Source organism: Thunnus thynnus, chromosome 9, assembly GCF_963924715.1.
Source record: "Thunnus thynnus chromosome 9, fThuThy2.1, whole genome shotgun sequence".
Lineage (NCBI taxonomy): Eukaryota > Metazoa > Chordata > Actinopteri > Scombriformes > Scombridae > Thunnus > Thunnus thynnus.
In genome coordinates, this window is record NC_089525.1 from 28,149,644 (window position 1) to 28,163,102 (window position 13,459).

Here is a 13,459-nt window from a genome sequence, read left to right on the forward strand (position 1 = left end):
ATTTATCTCTGTGAGAACAGTGGTGAAAAAGCCTGGCGGGCTAGCATTTCAGGCAAACACAGTCAGCTAACAGGTCTTATTCCCTCTACGCCACAGCCTCCATTAGCTGCTCTGCAGACAAGGCCCATATAATCTAGTTAGTTGCACCATTTATGAGATATATATCTTTCATGATCATATAATATGTCTTAGCTGGCTGGTTTTTAAGCAATATACAGTTTGTGTGCACAACATCTCTCTGCAGAGCTTGATGGGCTGAGCAATGCAAGGCAGTTTTGTGTGGAGATGAGATAGAGAGCAGCAAAGTTCTTTTTTAAAAAACAGAAGATAAATGAGGAAAATGTTTTTATTAAAGGGCAGCGTTATCGGTTAGGTGTTGAAACAGAGTAGTTATCACCAAGAATGAGGCAACTGTATGCCTTCTGTCAGGTGATAAAGATTTAGCTAATGCTCTGCAGCAGTAGTTAGTCTTTGCTGTTAATGTGATTTAGAGGATTCATTAATTCACAGGGCTTCTCATCATGGTGGCTACACAGAATGTTTCCTGTTTAAATTGCTGTAGTTTTGTCCAGTAGATCTAACCTTTTTGTCCGATGTACTACCACCATCAAGAACCGCTTCATCATATGGGTTTGATAGATGGGACAGCTTCATGGAGTTGTTTGATAGTATTTCACTGCAGAGCAAACACATCCATAGTTGCCCCATACAAGATATAGTTAGACTGGAATTCTCAGTTTTTAAGCTGCAGGTTCAGGTAAGTTTGCACTTTCATTCACCCACTTATACATTACTTTGAGCTTTTTGTCATCTTTTTGCTTACTAATTGTTACAGACTCTAAACATTGCAACATTTGGTGTTATAACCCACTGTCTTGTGCAGTCATACTATAGTTATGAGGTGTTTGTGACATTAAATACAATAAAAGTAGCATCACCTCATTTGAGTTTCTATTTTCCTCCTTAACACAAACATCTTGATATATATTATTAAATCATGATTCTTATTTTTTCAACTTAGCTGAGCTTCTCCACAATCTTTCCATATACTGCCTAGTTTTTGCAGAATTTTTTTTATTTTTACAAATACCCCTGCACGAAGGTGAAGACTGTGGTTTCCTTTTCTTGACCTTTCAGTGACCTCGGATGTCAATTTAAGATTCAAGGACAATTGTTTTCATACTATCAGCCTATGTTTGCTGCTGCGTGGTGACAACCTTACTATAACCTAAAGAGATTGACACCTTTAAGGTCTGGTGTGACAGCCACCACCTCATTCTCAATGTTAACAAAACTAATGAAATGATGTCTGACCCCAGGGAGGAGGAAGTCCATGACCTTGTGTTTATTTGCGAAAGGGAAATGGAGCGGATGTGCTCCTACAAGTATTCCGGGCATGCAAATGGACAATAAATTAAAATGGAGCGTCCATGTTGAGCATCTGTGTGACTTCACTTTCTCCGCAGGCTGTTCGGTGTGGGTACCGAGGTCATGTTAACGTTCTACAATGCTGTGCTGGAAAGCATCATTACATACAGTATGACATCATGGTGCGGCACCCTTACAGTCCAGTTAAAATCAAGAATTGACAATATGGTGAACACAGCAATGAAACTGATAGAGAAGAAAGAACCAGTCCCTTCACACTACTTATGAGAGAACTGTTGTAAGACATGCACGCAAAGTTCTGAAGGACCCTTCATATATTCTGTATTCTGAATATTACCTTCAAGTGAACGTCACAGAGCCAGCAAATGAAAAAAACAACCACTTTAAGCTTTCTTCCCTCCCTACAATCTAGAGCACTTCTCAGCAAACAACCTGATCAACCCTTACTTATGTAGTGCCTCGTAAGTAGGGAGGCACTGTCGCTTTTAGCTTTATGCATTATGAATTTTGGTTGTATGGTTTCCATGATTTCATGGTGGTTTCCTCATTTTATAATGTTTACATATTTATAGCTTTTACCTCTCTGGGCATGTGCAGTATCTACATATGTTTTCTATTTTGTTGTATGTAAATCATTATTGTGTCTTTGATGTATCGCTGTACTTTGTTGGTTACATATTTTTATTTAGGTTGATTGCAGCTGTATGTAGCACTGTTGCCTAAGTCAAATTTCCCCTCAGAGACAACAAAATATATCTTATCTTATATTACCACGCTAAATAGACTAAATGAAATAAAAGGCCATTTGCATAGCATCTCTCTTATTTATTGACTCATATGATAACAATATTGAAGCCTGATAATCAGTTACAGATGCGGATCTGCATCTGAGTGACTGTACTGGTATCATCATCATTTCCCAGAATACACTTGTCATAATGATGTAGAGCCCTCTGCATTGTTTATAGCTTCTCTGTTGGGTGTGTGCTGCCAGATTGGCTGCAGAAATATGTTTAAAAATATTCTCGAATTAGTTGCTTTTTAATGAAACCGAAACAGAAAATCAGTTTAGCACATTGCAACACACTTTAACCTCTTTATGAGGCGTAATAGAGCTGAAACATTCAAACCCAATCTGTGTGTTTCTCCGGGCAGGACAAAGCAAATACTGAAATGACTCAGCTGAATGACATAATGGCCCATTTGAATAGCATCCTTCTCTTCCATTGACCCACATGGCAACAGTGTGGAAGGCTGATAATAAGTTACAGATCGGCAGAATTCATTTATGGGTCGCATCATTTCCCAGAATACACTTGTAATAACGACGCTCCTGTCGCCTAGCAACTCCGGGAGATAAAATTGGACAGCAGCTGAGCATGAAAGTCATTCCACAGAGCGAGGTAAAGAGGATACCATCTATAGCCTCCACATTATTGGTGATTTGGTGGAGGTAGGATTTTAAAATTGGAAGAAAAAACCCTTAAAAAGGTTTTGCACTGGATGTTTTCTGAACACATTACCTCCCTCTATGGTAATAAAAGGTATTACAAAAACATTAATACCTGTTTTGTGACACTTGTGTATTCAGAGTTATTCAAAGCCACTGGTGCGGAAGGATTCATAATGACGAGTATGGTGTTATTGAACCCTCTGTCAACATTGCGGCGTTGACCATTCGCTGGGCTCTGCGATAACAACTCTGTCCCTCTGCAGGCAGATTACAGCTTTGATGCTGTAATTGAAATTTCACAAAGGATTTATTTGAAACCAAAACTCGTAGCTGTTTAAGTGAGGCAGACAGGTTATTAAGTTTCTTTCACAGCATGATCAGCTTATTTCTCAGTGGCTGTTTCACCAGTGCAGATGTACTGTCAGTTGAAATAATCCTCCAAGTCACCGGCGCGTATCCATAGAAGATCTTTGCACAGCAAATGCAACATCAAATAATCTTAACATTATTATTTTAGTGTTATGTATTTTTTAGAGTGCTTTATCTTAGTTTTTCTCTATTTGAAACAAATACTTGTCTTTCTGGCTTTAGTCACAGCCTGGCTCCGGGTGCTCTCAGCATATTATTATTGGCATATTCTTAGAGAGTCAACAAAAATAAAACAAGACAGCAGGGACTTGTTTTCTGTTCCTATCTGTGCCTCTTGGAATTTATAAATAGTTTCTGGAATAAGGAATTCAATTTCCTCCAGATGTCGTCTTCCAATCAACTGCGTCTTATGTGGATAACAGCTCTCGGCAGGCTGTGATCAGATGAAATTATTGGCTTTAACACTGGCATCCTTTAAAATAACTCCGTTCTGCTCTCTGTTGCATTGCATTCCCTACATTGCATGCTCAGAAGCACAACATTGTATCAGTGTTTCTGTGTTGCCATTCAGCTTGCTCCGGTGTTACGTATGGCTAGATCCCGCTAAGCCCCTCTATCAGCAGAGATAATCAAGCCTACTTAACATAACAGGAGATACAACCATGGTGGGTGCCTAAACTTGTCAATAAACTAGCAGACCAAAACAGACATTACCCCAGACCATTTCCAACAATTCAAGGGAGAATAATGCTTACGACTTAGGCCTGCAAAAAGGATTAGTTTTTATTTTTTATATCGTTTTTTTTTTTCTTTTGGTCAGATTCAGTGTCCAGCTTTGCTTAGCTTAACCAGATGCCTAATCGCTCTTTATTATAAGATGTTTCTGAAGCTCAGTACTGTCACTATTTCATCCCAGTATCATCTAGATGGCCTCTGAACAGGTAAATGTGGTGTGGTAGTTTCCCATGAGCCACACACATGGTGGATGTGTACTAGTACTATTTTGTGAATACTTATTATGTTATGTAAATGAATTTAAGTAAGATATGCATTTGTTTTATTCTATTCTCTGCCACTTCTGGGCAGGGACAGCAGGTGAAAATGATTATTTTAGGGAAGCTGTCTCATTTACAGTTCTTTTTTTCTGTCGGTCAATGAGCATCATCCCTGTCAAATAAACTAATAAAATAATAGAAGTTATTCTTTAAAGACACAAGACTTTTTATTCTGGTGGTGATTAGTCTTTTGAGTCATGATAAGCAGGTATTTATATAATACTGAAAAAATGTGCAATGTGTGCCTACAAAAAGTCTCTGCTGAGCTCGGTTGGCAGAGCAAAATGTCATAAAATGGCTCAGGAAATGTGACAGGGAGGGAGTCCACACAAGAATTATTCTCAAAACAAATGTAATTTATTAGAACTAAACAGAAAAAAAAAACAATATTGTGTGCAAGTGAGCGACATCAGCAGTGAGAGCGATGCATGCATTTGTGGGTTATGTGCTATGAGGGTGTTGGATGTGCAAAAGCAAAAGGAAAAAAAATAGAAAAGGTGATGCAGGATGGATGTCAGCTGAGGAAGAGAAAGGCATTTTATAGCCTGTAAGCCCAGGTGAACTATATGAGCTGACAACCGTTCCCTGTCAGCTAACTATCTGCTGAGCTTGGCAAGGACAGCCTCCTCGACACAAAGACGTCACAAACACAAGACAGATTTTTTTATTTTATTTTTTTTAAAGATGGGATAACAGACAAAAATCTGCCATTCATCACACTTTCAATACGTTTTTTTTCTTTAATAAAAATAGAGATGATCGAGTAATATAATATTAATATAATATTTTAATTAAATGGCAGTGTTATCAGTCAGGTGTTGAGTAGTTATCACCAAGAATGAGACAACTGGATTCCTTCTGGCAGGTGATAAAGATTTCGCTAATGTTCTGCAGCAGTAGTTATTCTTTGCTGTTAATGTGACTCAGAGGATTCATTAATTCACATGGCTTCTCATCATGGTATCTACATTGAATATTCCTTGTTTAAGCAGATACGTAGTTACTAGATTACAAGATGAATTTTACAATCTTAACGTGACGCCTTGAATTTGCTTTGCTTGAACTTTTAGCGACCTCAGTTCTCACATTTCCCTTCTCTCACACCATTTGCATTGTTATTGTGCTGTCTCATGATAGTATACTACAATGCTATTCTTAAATGGTCCATTTATAGCATTCCTCTATTCTATTTACCCATATGATAACAATATTGAAGGCAGATAATAAGTTACAGATCTGGAGAATTCATTTATGGGTCCCATCATTTCCCAGAATACACTTGCAATAAGGATGTTCCTGTCGCCTAGCAACTCCTGGAGATAAAATTGGACAGCAGCCAAGCATGAAAGTCATTCCATAGAGCGAGGTAAAGAGGATACCATCTTTAGCCCCCACAGTATGCCCTACTGTAATTTGGTGCCAGTTATCTGCACAAAAAAAGTTGATCTGCATTTTAACTCCTTTGACTTAATTATTTAAAAGATATAGATAATAAATATATGACGACTGTACATGACTTTGATTTAATGACTGGTGCTGACATGTGGATGCAGTTTTGTTAAAAGGGTCCAGGTGTATGAGATGGATTATTTCTGTTATATAAGCTCACTTTACCTGTGTAACATGTGACTAACATCTCACTAGGCAGAAGTTTCAACTTCGGTTCATTGCTTTGTCTCTCAACTGAGCAATAAATATATCTTTATAGAATACGTAAACAGCTGTATTTGCACCAGAGATGTCCATAAGTAGTAGTTAACACATGAAAGCCCCTACACGCTGACATTTTACCCACACAGGTGTTTTCAGTTACTTTGACTGATTCACCACAGGGCTGTGTGGGCGTGCACAGACGTTGCTTGACTGACATCCAAACTCTCCCCTCTGATTCCACATTAAATACTGACTGTAAGCAGGTTAGTATGTACTGTACTCACACTGGAAAAGTGACAAAAATAAATATGCTAAAATATGTTAGTATGCATATTAAAACAGCTTTTTTTCAGTGTGCTGTTGATGTACATTGTCTGACAGAATGGAAGAGCTACTCGCAGCTGTAAATAATTAAAATTGTGGGTGGGAGTTAACATTTCTATAGAAAAAATATTTTGCCTTTTTTTGGTAAAGTTTATGGTCAATATGCTAATTGGAACCCTCTTGTACAAAACAGCAGCGTTTGATGATTTTGTTGTGTGCTAACTGTAAAAAAGTATACCATAACAAATAATAAAAAGTACATAGTGTAGGCAATCAATATGTAGTATGAATATTAGTATGTAGCACATACTTTATACTATCAGTATGTAATATGTAATCACAATTCCTTTGGGTATTTGGATGTTGGTAACCAGCATAGCTCCCTCCAACCTGTTTAATGTAATCAGCTAGAAGAAATGTGTTTGGCCTTTACAACATATAAGACAATGTCATATGGATGTAAATCACAGAAATGTACCATTCATAAAAATAATTTTCTCAAAGCAAAGCAGAAGTTAAAATAGAGTAAAAAATAAACCAACAGTGATGAAAAAGATGCAGTGATGAAAAAAAAAGTAGAAGGTCAGAGTTTGACAGACACTGTACTTCATTTGTTCCTGTAAACACATGACAGGTGCTGCTAAGAAGAGTCTCATTCATCGAAGGGATCACAGCAACAGCTCGACCCAACGATCCAGTCAGCTTGTAGCTCTGCACAGTTAATGTGTTTTTGTCAGTGGGAAAATTCCAGTGCTGCACCGGGTCCCATGTGGTTGTGGTTTGGGTGAGAGGCACAGTAATGCGTTTGTGACGCAAGAGGGAGGAAATTGCAGAAGCTTCCTGCACAACTGTGCTTTTGTACCACTTCCAGGTGGATACTGGGCCAGTCTGCAGGCAAACAAGACCCCTTCGACTTCAAAAATGGAGCGCAGGAAGATAGTGCAACAGCACAACCCCAAGGCTGGAAGAAGTACTTTATCTTTGCAGATAAGACCTCTTCAGATTCCTGGAAGCAGGAATTTGATGCAACAGCATCTTCTGATGGCTGTTTTGAGGTGTACAACACACACAAGAAACAAGAATGCTGTATCTTGATGCTGGGGGATGTATTCAGGATAATGATTATGAGTAGCAAATAACTTGAGTAAAGCTTGAGTACTTTGAAACGTGGTCTATAAATAAAATGTATAATTATCATTATTATGAGCAAGATCTATTGGGTATTTTAGGGTCAAAGTCAAATCTGAAGATTCTTTTGTACAATTGAGTGCTGCTGAAGAAGGTGCTCAAAAGGCCTAGTTGCAGTGGAAAATAACAGCTTTTTCCTCAAGTAGTCTTATGGAGACCCCCTGGGGTCAGCTGAGGAAAAAGAAAAAGGATCCATGTGTAAATCTGTGTGCATAGTTTATAAACCACGCTCTTGGATTCATAATCCGTGCCCATGGACTTGTAAACCGTGCCCTCGGATTTGCAATTCCTGCACTCAGATGACTTTTTTTCTTCAAAGATGGACCTTCATGCATGGAGCATTTCGACAGCGACTGCATCCACCAAGTAAGTCCAATTTATCTAGGTTTAAGGGTACATTTAATGCTATATTGTGTTGTGCGTTGGGCGTTTCACACCTTTCATTGTGGAATGTTAAATTTACTGTGCTTTTTACTCCAAAACCAACCTTTCAGTTTGAGGCTAGCAGGGAAACAGCTACTAATGTTAGCTTCCCAGGCTTACTTGTTAGCCAAACTTTGTGTCACCAGAGACTTCCATTTATGCTATATTGTATTGTGCATTGAATGTTTCACAGCTTTCATTGTGTGTTGTGCAACTTATTTGGATATTTGCTCATCTAAGTCTGTGTGAAATGTCTACATTTATGGTAGAAGTGAGTTAACTGGACCCTCCTCAGTCATATATGTATGGATTAGGAGTTTTTGCATTTTCGTGTTTGTATATGCAGACTACAAAGTAAAGAACTGTTCTAAACAATATAATAAATGTCATGTGCCCCTATTTGACAGGTGTTGGACCTCCATTGGTAGGCTGATGCATAAACTCACTATATGACTGCACCAGGATAACCTGGAAACAGCCAGGGGGAAACAAGCAGCTGCTCAGTAGAGAGTAGAGACCATCATCTAGACAGTGCACATTTAGGTTGTTTTGGCTCTGGCATGTTTGATTTGAAATGAAACAATGACTGAAATGAAAATGCTGACTTGGTTTTAAGTAGTTTAATTGTGTTCTCATCCATACTGGGTGGTTGGAGAAGCAACTGTAACCCCCCTTTTTAGGTAGTCTGCCAATTTTAGGACAATACAGAAGGAGGATGATCCTAAATATACAGTAAATGCAGCCAGGGAGTTTTTATGACCCAGCAGTGGGATGTTCTCGACTGGCAATGTCATTCACCTGACCTCAGTCCAGCTTAGCAGGTTTGCCACCTGCTGAAAATCTGACCGAAGTCAAAAGTCCAGGTTGCAGTTCCAGTCTGGCATAGAATCACCAGGGGCGATATAACTCTGGGACTCTGGGATCACAGACTTCAGACAATGACTGAAAACAGTTTGAGACAAAATCTTATATATCATGACTAAAGTTTGTTTTAATTGGTCAAATGATTTTGGTCCACTGAAGTTGGAAGACTTTAGTTACAAGTGAAAACTAAAGCTACAATTCCTACACTGTTTGGATTTAAAGACCATCAAAGTAGAGGAAAGATTATTCTTATTGTCATGTGTTTTCATTTCAAAGTCATGGCTGAAAGTACAGATAAATTACAACAGAAGTAACAAATATGTGTTGCTGTCAAAACCACTTGAACAGTTTACAGAATGTATTACAGCTCCCTGAATAAACCATTGCTGGTGCGAAACTTAGCATTACACACATGTATGTGGCTCTACTGGAGTAGACAATATGTTGGGACTTTTTCAGGGAATTTTGCCTTAAAGTTTTCCAGGTCTACTCGCTTGCACCACCACACTGTCTTCCTTCACCTTGTTTACCTGTCGCAGGCTGGTAAGATATAGCAGCACTCAGGCTTTAAGGGGCATGGAGGTATGAGTAGTAAATGTTAAATAAACAGATTCACACTGAATTTACTTAATTTATATAAGACATCTGTTTTAAACTTAACAAAAGATTTTCTTTTATTACAGAGTTTCCAGAGGCACCATGGAAGACAAATGTAGACGTGTCGCTCACCTCAGATGCTTTTGCTGGGGTTTCACATGTCTGCTTTCTGAGTCTCTAACTGTACCTACCAAGACTGGCTTTCACAGCAATACATAGTTTTCTTTTCAGTGCAAAGGATTAGACACACATGGGATGAGTTTAGATTTTGTATTAATCAGTAATTACATAAACGACCTGGACTAATTCTTTTGTAAGAAAGAATGCAACACTCCAGGGAGGCACCACACAGTTTGATGCCAGATGTCTTATCAAAGTAATTCAAAATATGTGATATCAGTTCAAACAATCATAAACAAGAAGTAAGAAATCTTAGTCACTTTGAGTTCTGAGTGTATTAAATATACTTTTTCATGTCCAGATGCTTTAATCTGTAAGAGTACATTGATTTGGTTTTGGATTTAAGCACTGTCTTTTAATCTACTCTATGATTAGAAGAGATGGTTAATCTTTGTACAGTGCACACATGAAACATGTACAGTAGTTCACACTGATCCCATAAAATGAATTCTTTATCATGAATGATTGTGGTATTGTTTTGCTGTCAGTGATGGTGTTCACAACATGGTCAGTAAAAAATGCAACAATTCATGAAATAAAGTCAATTTTACTTGTGTATTGTGCCCCCTCCTACCATCGTTAAACGCCTATTAAAATGCTAAATGTCTTAAATAAGTGGAGGGAGTTATAAATACCTGATAACTTAAAGAAATAATGTGTTAAATTACGTTTTTCCCCTTAAAATCAAATAAAGATTTGTATCGTTATGAATCATGGGTGGTGAGTAAATGCAATACATTTGCAGAAAGTATACAAATAATTAAGTGTAATTAGGAATTATCACTGAATTAACTCAGTAACACATTAAGGCATTTTGAAACTGTCTTGTAAAGGAACTGTAGGTTAAAAATGTATTTCTAAATTTCTAATGTTTCAGTTTGAGGTGAGTCCTCTTAACACAGCATATAGAACATGGCTACATTCACCGCATGAAACCCAGACCAAACCCAAACCCAGTCACAGTGAGGTTGTTGGCCTGCTTTCAGAATTCCTTGTATCACATTATATATCATCACATTGTTTAGGTGTTATCAGACATGTGTTGTATATAAATACAACTCAAGTGAAATGACCAGAAGTAAGATTTAAAGTATTTTAAATGTATTACAATAAGTGATAAGATGATAAGAAATCTGAATTTCAATGAGTTAGTTACACAACCTGAAAGCCAGTTTTGGTAGGTAAAGATAGAGACTCAGACAGCAGATGCATGAAACCCCTGCAAAAGCAGGTGAGCGACGTTACATCCACAGCTGTCTTCCCTGGTGTCTCACAAGCTCTCTACTCTGGTTCTCTGGAAACTCTGTAATAAAAGAAAATGTTTTGTTAAGTTTAAAACAGATGTCTTAAATAAAGACTGGATAAAAAAAAAAGGACTATGAGTAAATGGAAGTCTCTTGTGACACAAAGTTTGGCTAACAAGTTAGCCTGAGAAGCTAACGTTAGCTGCTTCCCTGCTAGCCTCAAACTGAAAGCTTGTTTTTGGAGTGAAAAGCACAATAAACACAACGTTCCACAATGTGAAACGTCCAATGCACAACACAATATAGCATTCAATCTACCCTTAAATCTAGATAAATTGGATTTAGGCTACTTGGCGGGAGTCGTTTGAGTGCATGGATAGCAAATCCCGTTTACAAATCTGAGGGAACAGTTTACAAATTCGTGGGCACGGGTTATAATTTCGTGGACGCAATTTACAAATCCCAGGGCGCAGTTTACAGATTTACACATGGAACTTTTTTTTTCTCAGCAGACCCCGGGGGGGGGGGGGGGGGGGGGGGGGGCATCCCTAGAGTCTTAAATACTGACACTTTGAGTAATTTGTAACTTACTGAGTAACTTAAAATGTACTCCACTACATTTAAGAACAAAAGATACTTTTAACTCCACAGATGGGACAAATGGCGTTGCGACACATACACTGTACCTCTATCTATTTTTTCTGCAAGCAAGAACTTATGGCATCAGAATAATTTGAAATATGCAATCACATACAAATACATTGTGACTTTATATAAAATTACATTTCAGTGATATGCTCTGTCTTTCCATTGTGATATTACTATGTTTTTCACCACTGATCCAACTAATGTATTTCATGGAGACAGCATACTGTCTGTTTTTAATCTAGTACAAATGACCATGTATGCAGGGGGCTGATTGTCACAGGTGGGACAATCAGCTGCCTGAACTGGTTTGCAGACTTTGCTTCATTATAGAACAAAAGTATTTTTTTGATTAGCACGCTACGATATTTACCTATGGGCATTTTTAAAGGTCCAATGTGGCATTCTGATCAGAACTGTGTCAATTGTGTTCCTATTGTTTAAAGATATTTCTATGATACATCTAAGATATTTTGTTATCCTTTCAAATCCAAATGTGAGATTTTGAGGAAAAACAGCAGGTTTAAAATTAACAAGAAAACTCACCCAATTGTGCCACAACAGTATATGCTATCCTTAAATTCTTGACTTTCTGAAACTACTTGATTAGTCTGCAATGCAAAATCTGCTTTAAAAGAAAGTACAATCATTACTGAATTGACGAGATAAAACTGTACATCACAAGAGTTGAAGTTGATTTTCTTGGTCAATATAAATGCCTCAGTGAATTATTTTCCCGTTGCTGTGGTTTTTGGTTGTCAAAGCTCAATTTCTATAATGTAGATATGTAGTCATGCACATGTTGTTCAGGGTGCAGGAAAATGTACAACTCAAAACATCAAAAATCCATTCACATCTTGTGATACAGATCATTTTTCTTTGGCGGAGGAATGATACAAACACTTCATCCCTAAGGACTGAACCAAGACAATGAAAATTGTGTCTGAATGATTTCAACAATGCTTGTAGTTTGATTTGATGAGGATCTATTATGAATTGATGTAAAATAAATATGAGAATGAGGCTTTAGGGTGCAAGAAGTACATTTTAAATTCTGGTCCGGTACTGTACTGGAGTTAAGTGTTAGTTTGCACGTCATTGTGCTAACATTTCTTCGGGATGAGGGTATAGGTACATATTTCACTCTCAGTGTGCCTCAAAAACTTTCAGTGTGTTGTTTTACAAAAGCAACACCAATTTGCAGTTTATAGTTTTTAAAAAGTTCAGTCTGTATCCAATTATACAGACATGCGATATGAATTCTGATGTGTTGAGTATTACTGTCCCCAGTGGGAAACCTCACACCAGCTACAAAGTACAGAAAACAAAAATAAACAGAAGTGTTTTTTTTTTACTTTATTTGGTTGTAATCACAGGGGAGTTTTGGTCAGGAATAATAACCACTCACAATCTGCCACATGCGCTAATATACTTTAGTCTAAATTGTGCTTTTTCTTCATAATTAACATGCAACATTTCCCATCTGGTGCAATCACGACTAACATTTCCCATCTGCTACAGTATATTCATTTTATTTGTTCCTGTCTTCTACTAATATCCTGCTCAAAAGTCCTTATCTCTCGGTTCAAATAACAAAATCTTCCTTTTGAGAACATATTTTACTATAGAACCCCAATTTTTATCAATATTATCAATATAATACATATTCAGCTAGTTTCTAACTTAACATTTCATTGATTTTCATGCTCTGAAATGATTTATTTTTGAAAAACAGCTGTAGTGTTGTGGTGTTGAATTACATAATAAAAACTGAACTGTACACTGACTGAACAACTTTCAGTCTCTTATATCTGTATTATTCCATAAGCGTGTGGAAATTAAATATTCAGTCAACACTATACAAATTTTTACAGTAAATTATTAAGTCAAAAAAGCTTGTGCAAAAGTGTGAAAGCAAAAAATGACCATTATTTCAATACTGTATTTTTATTAGAGAGTTATTTCATAAGGTACCTAAGAGTGTGTGTGTGTGTGTGTGTGTGTGTGTGTGTGTGTGTGTGTGTGTGTGTGTGTGTGTGTGTGTGTGTGTGTGTGTGTGTGTGTGTGTGTGTTGA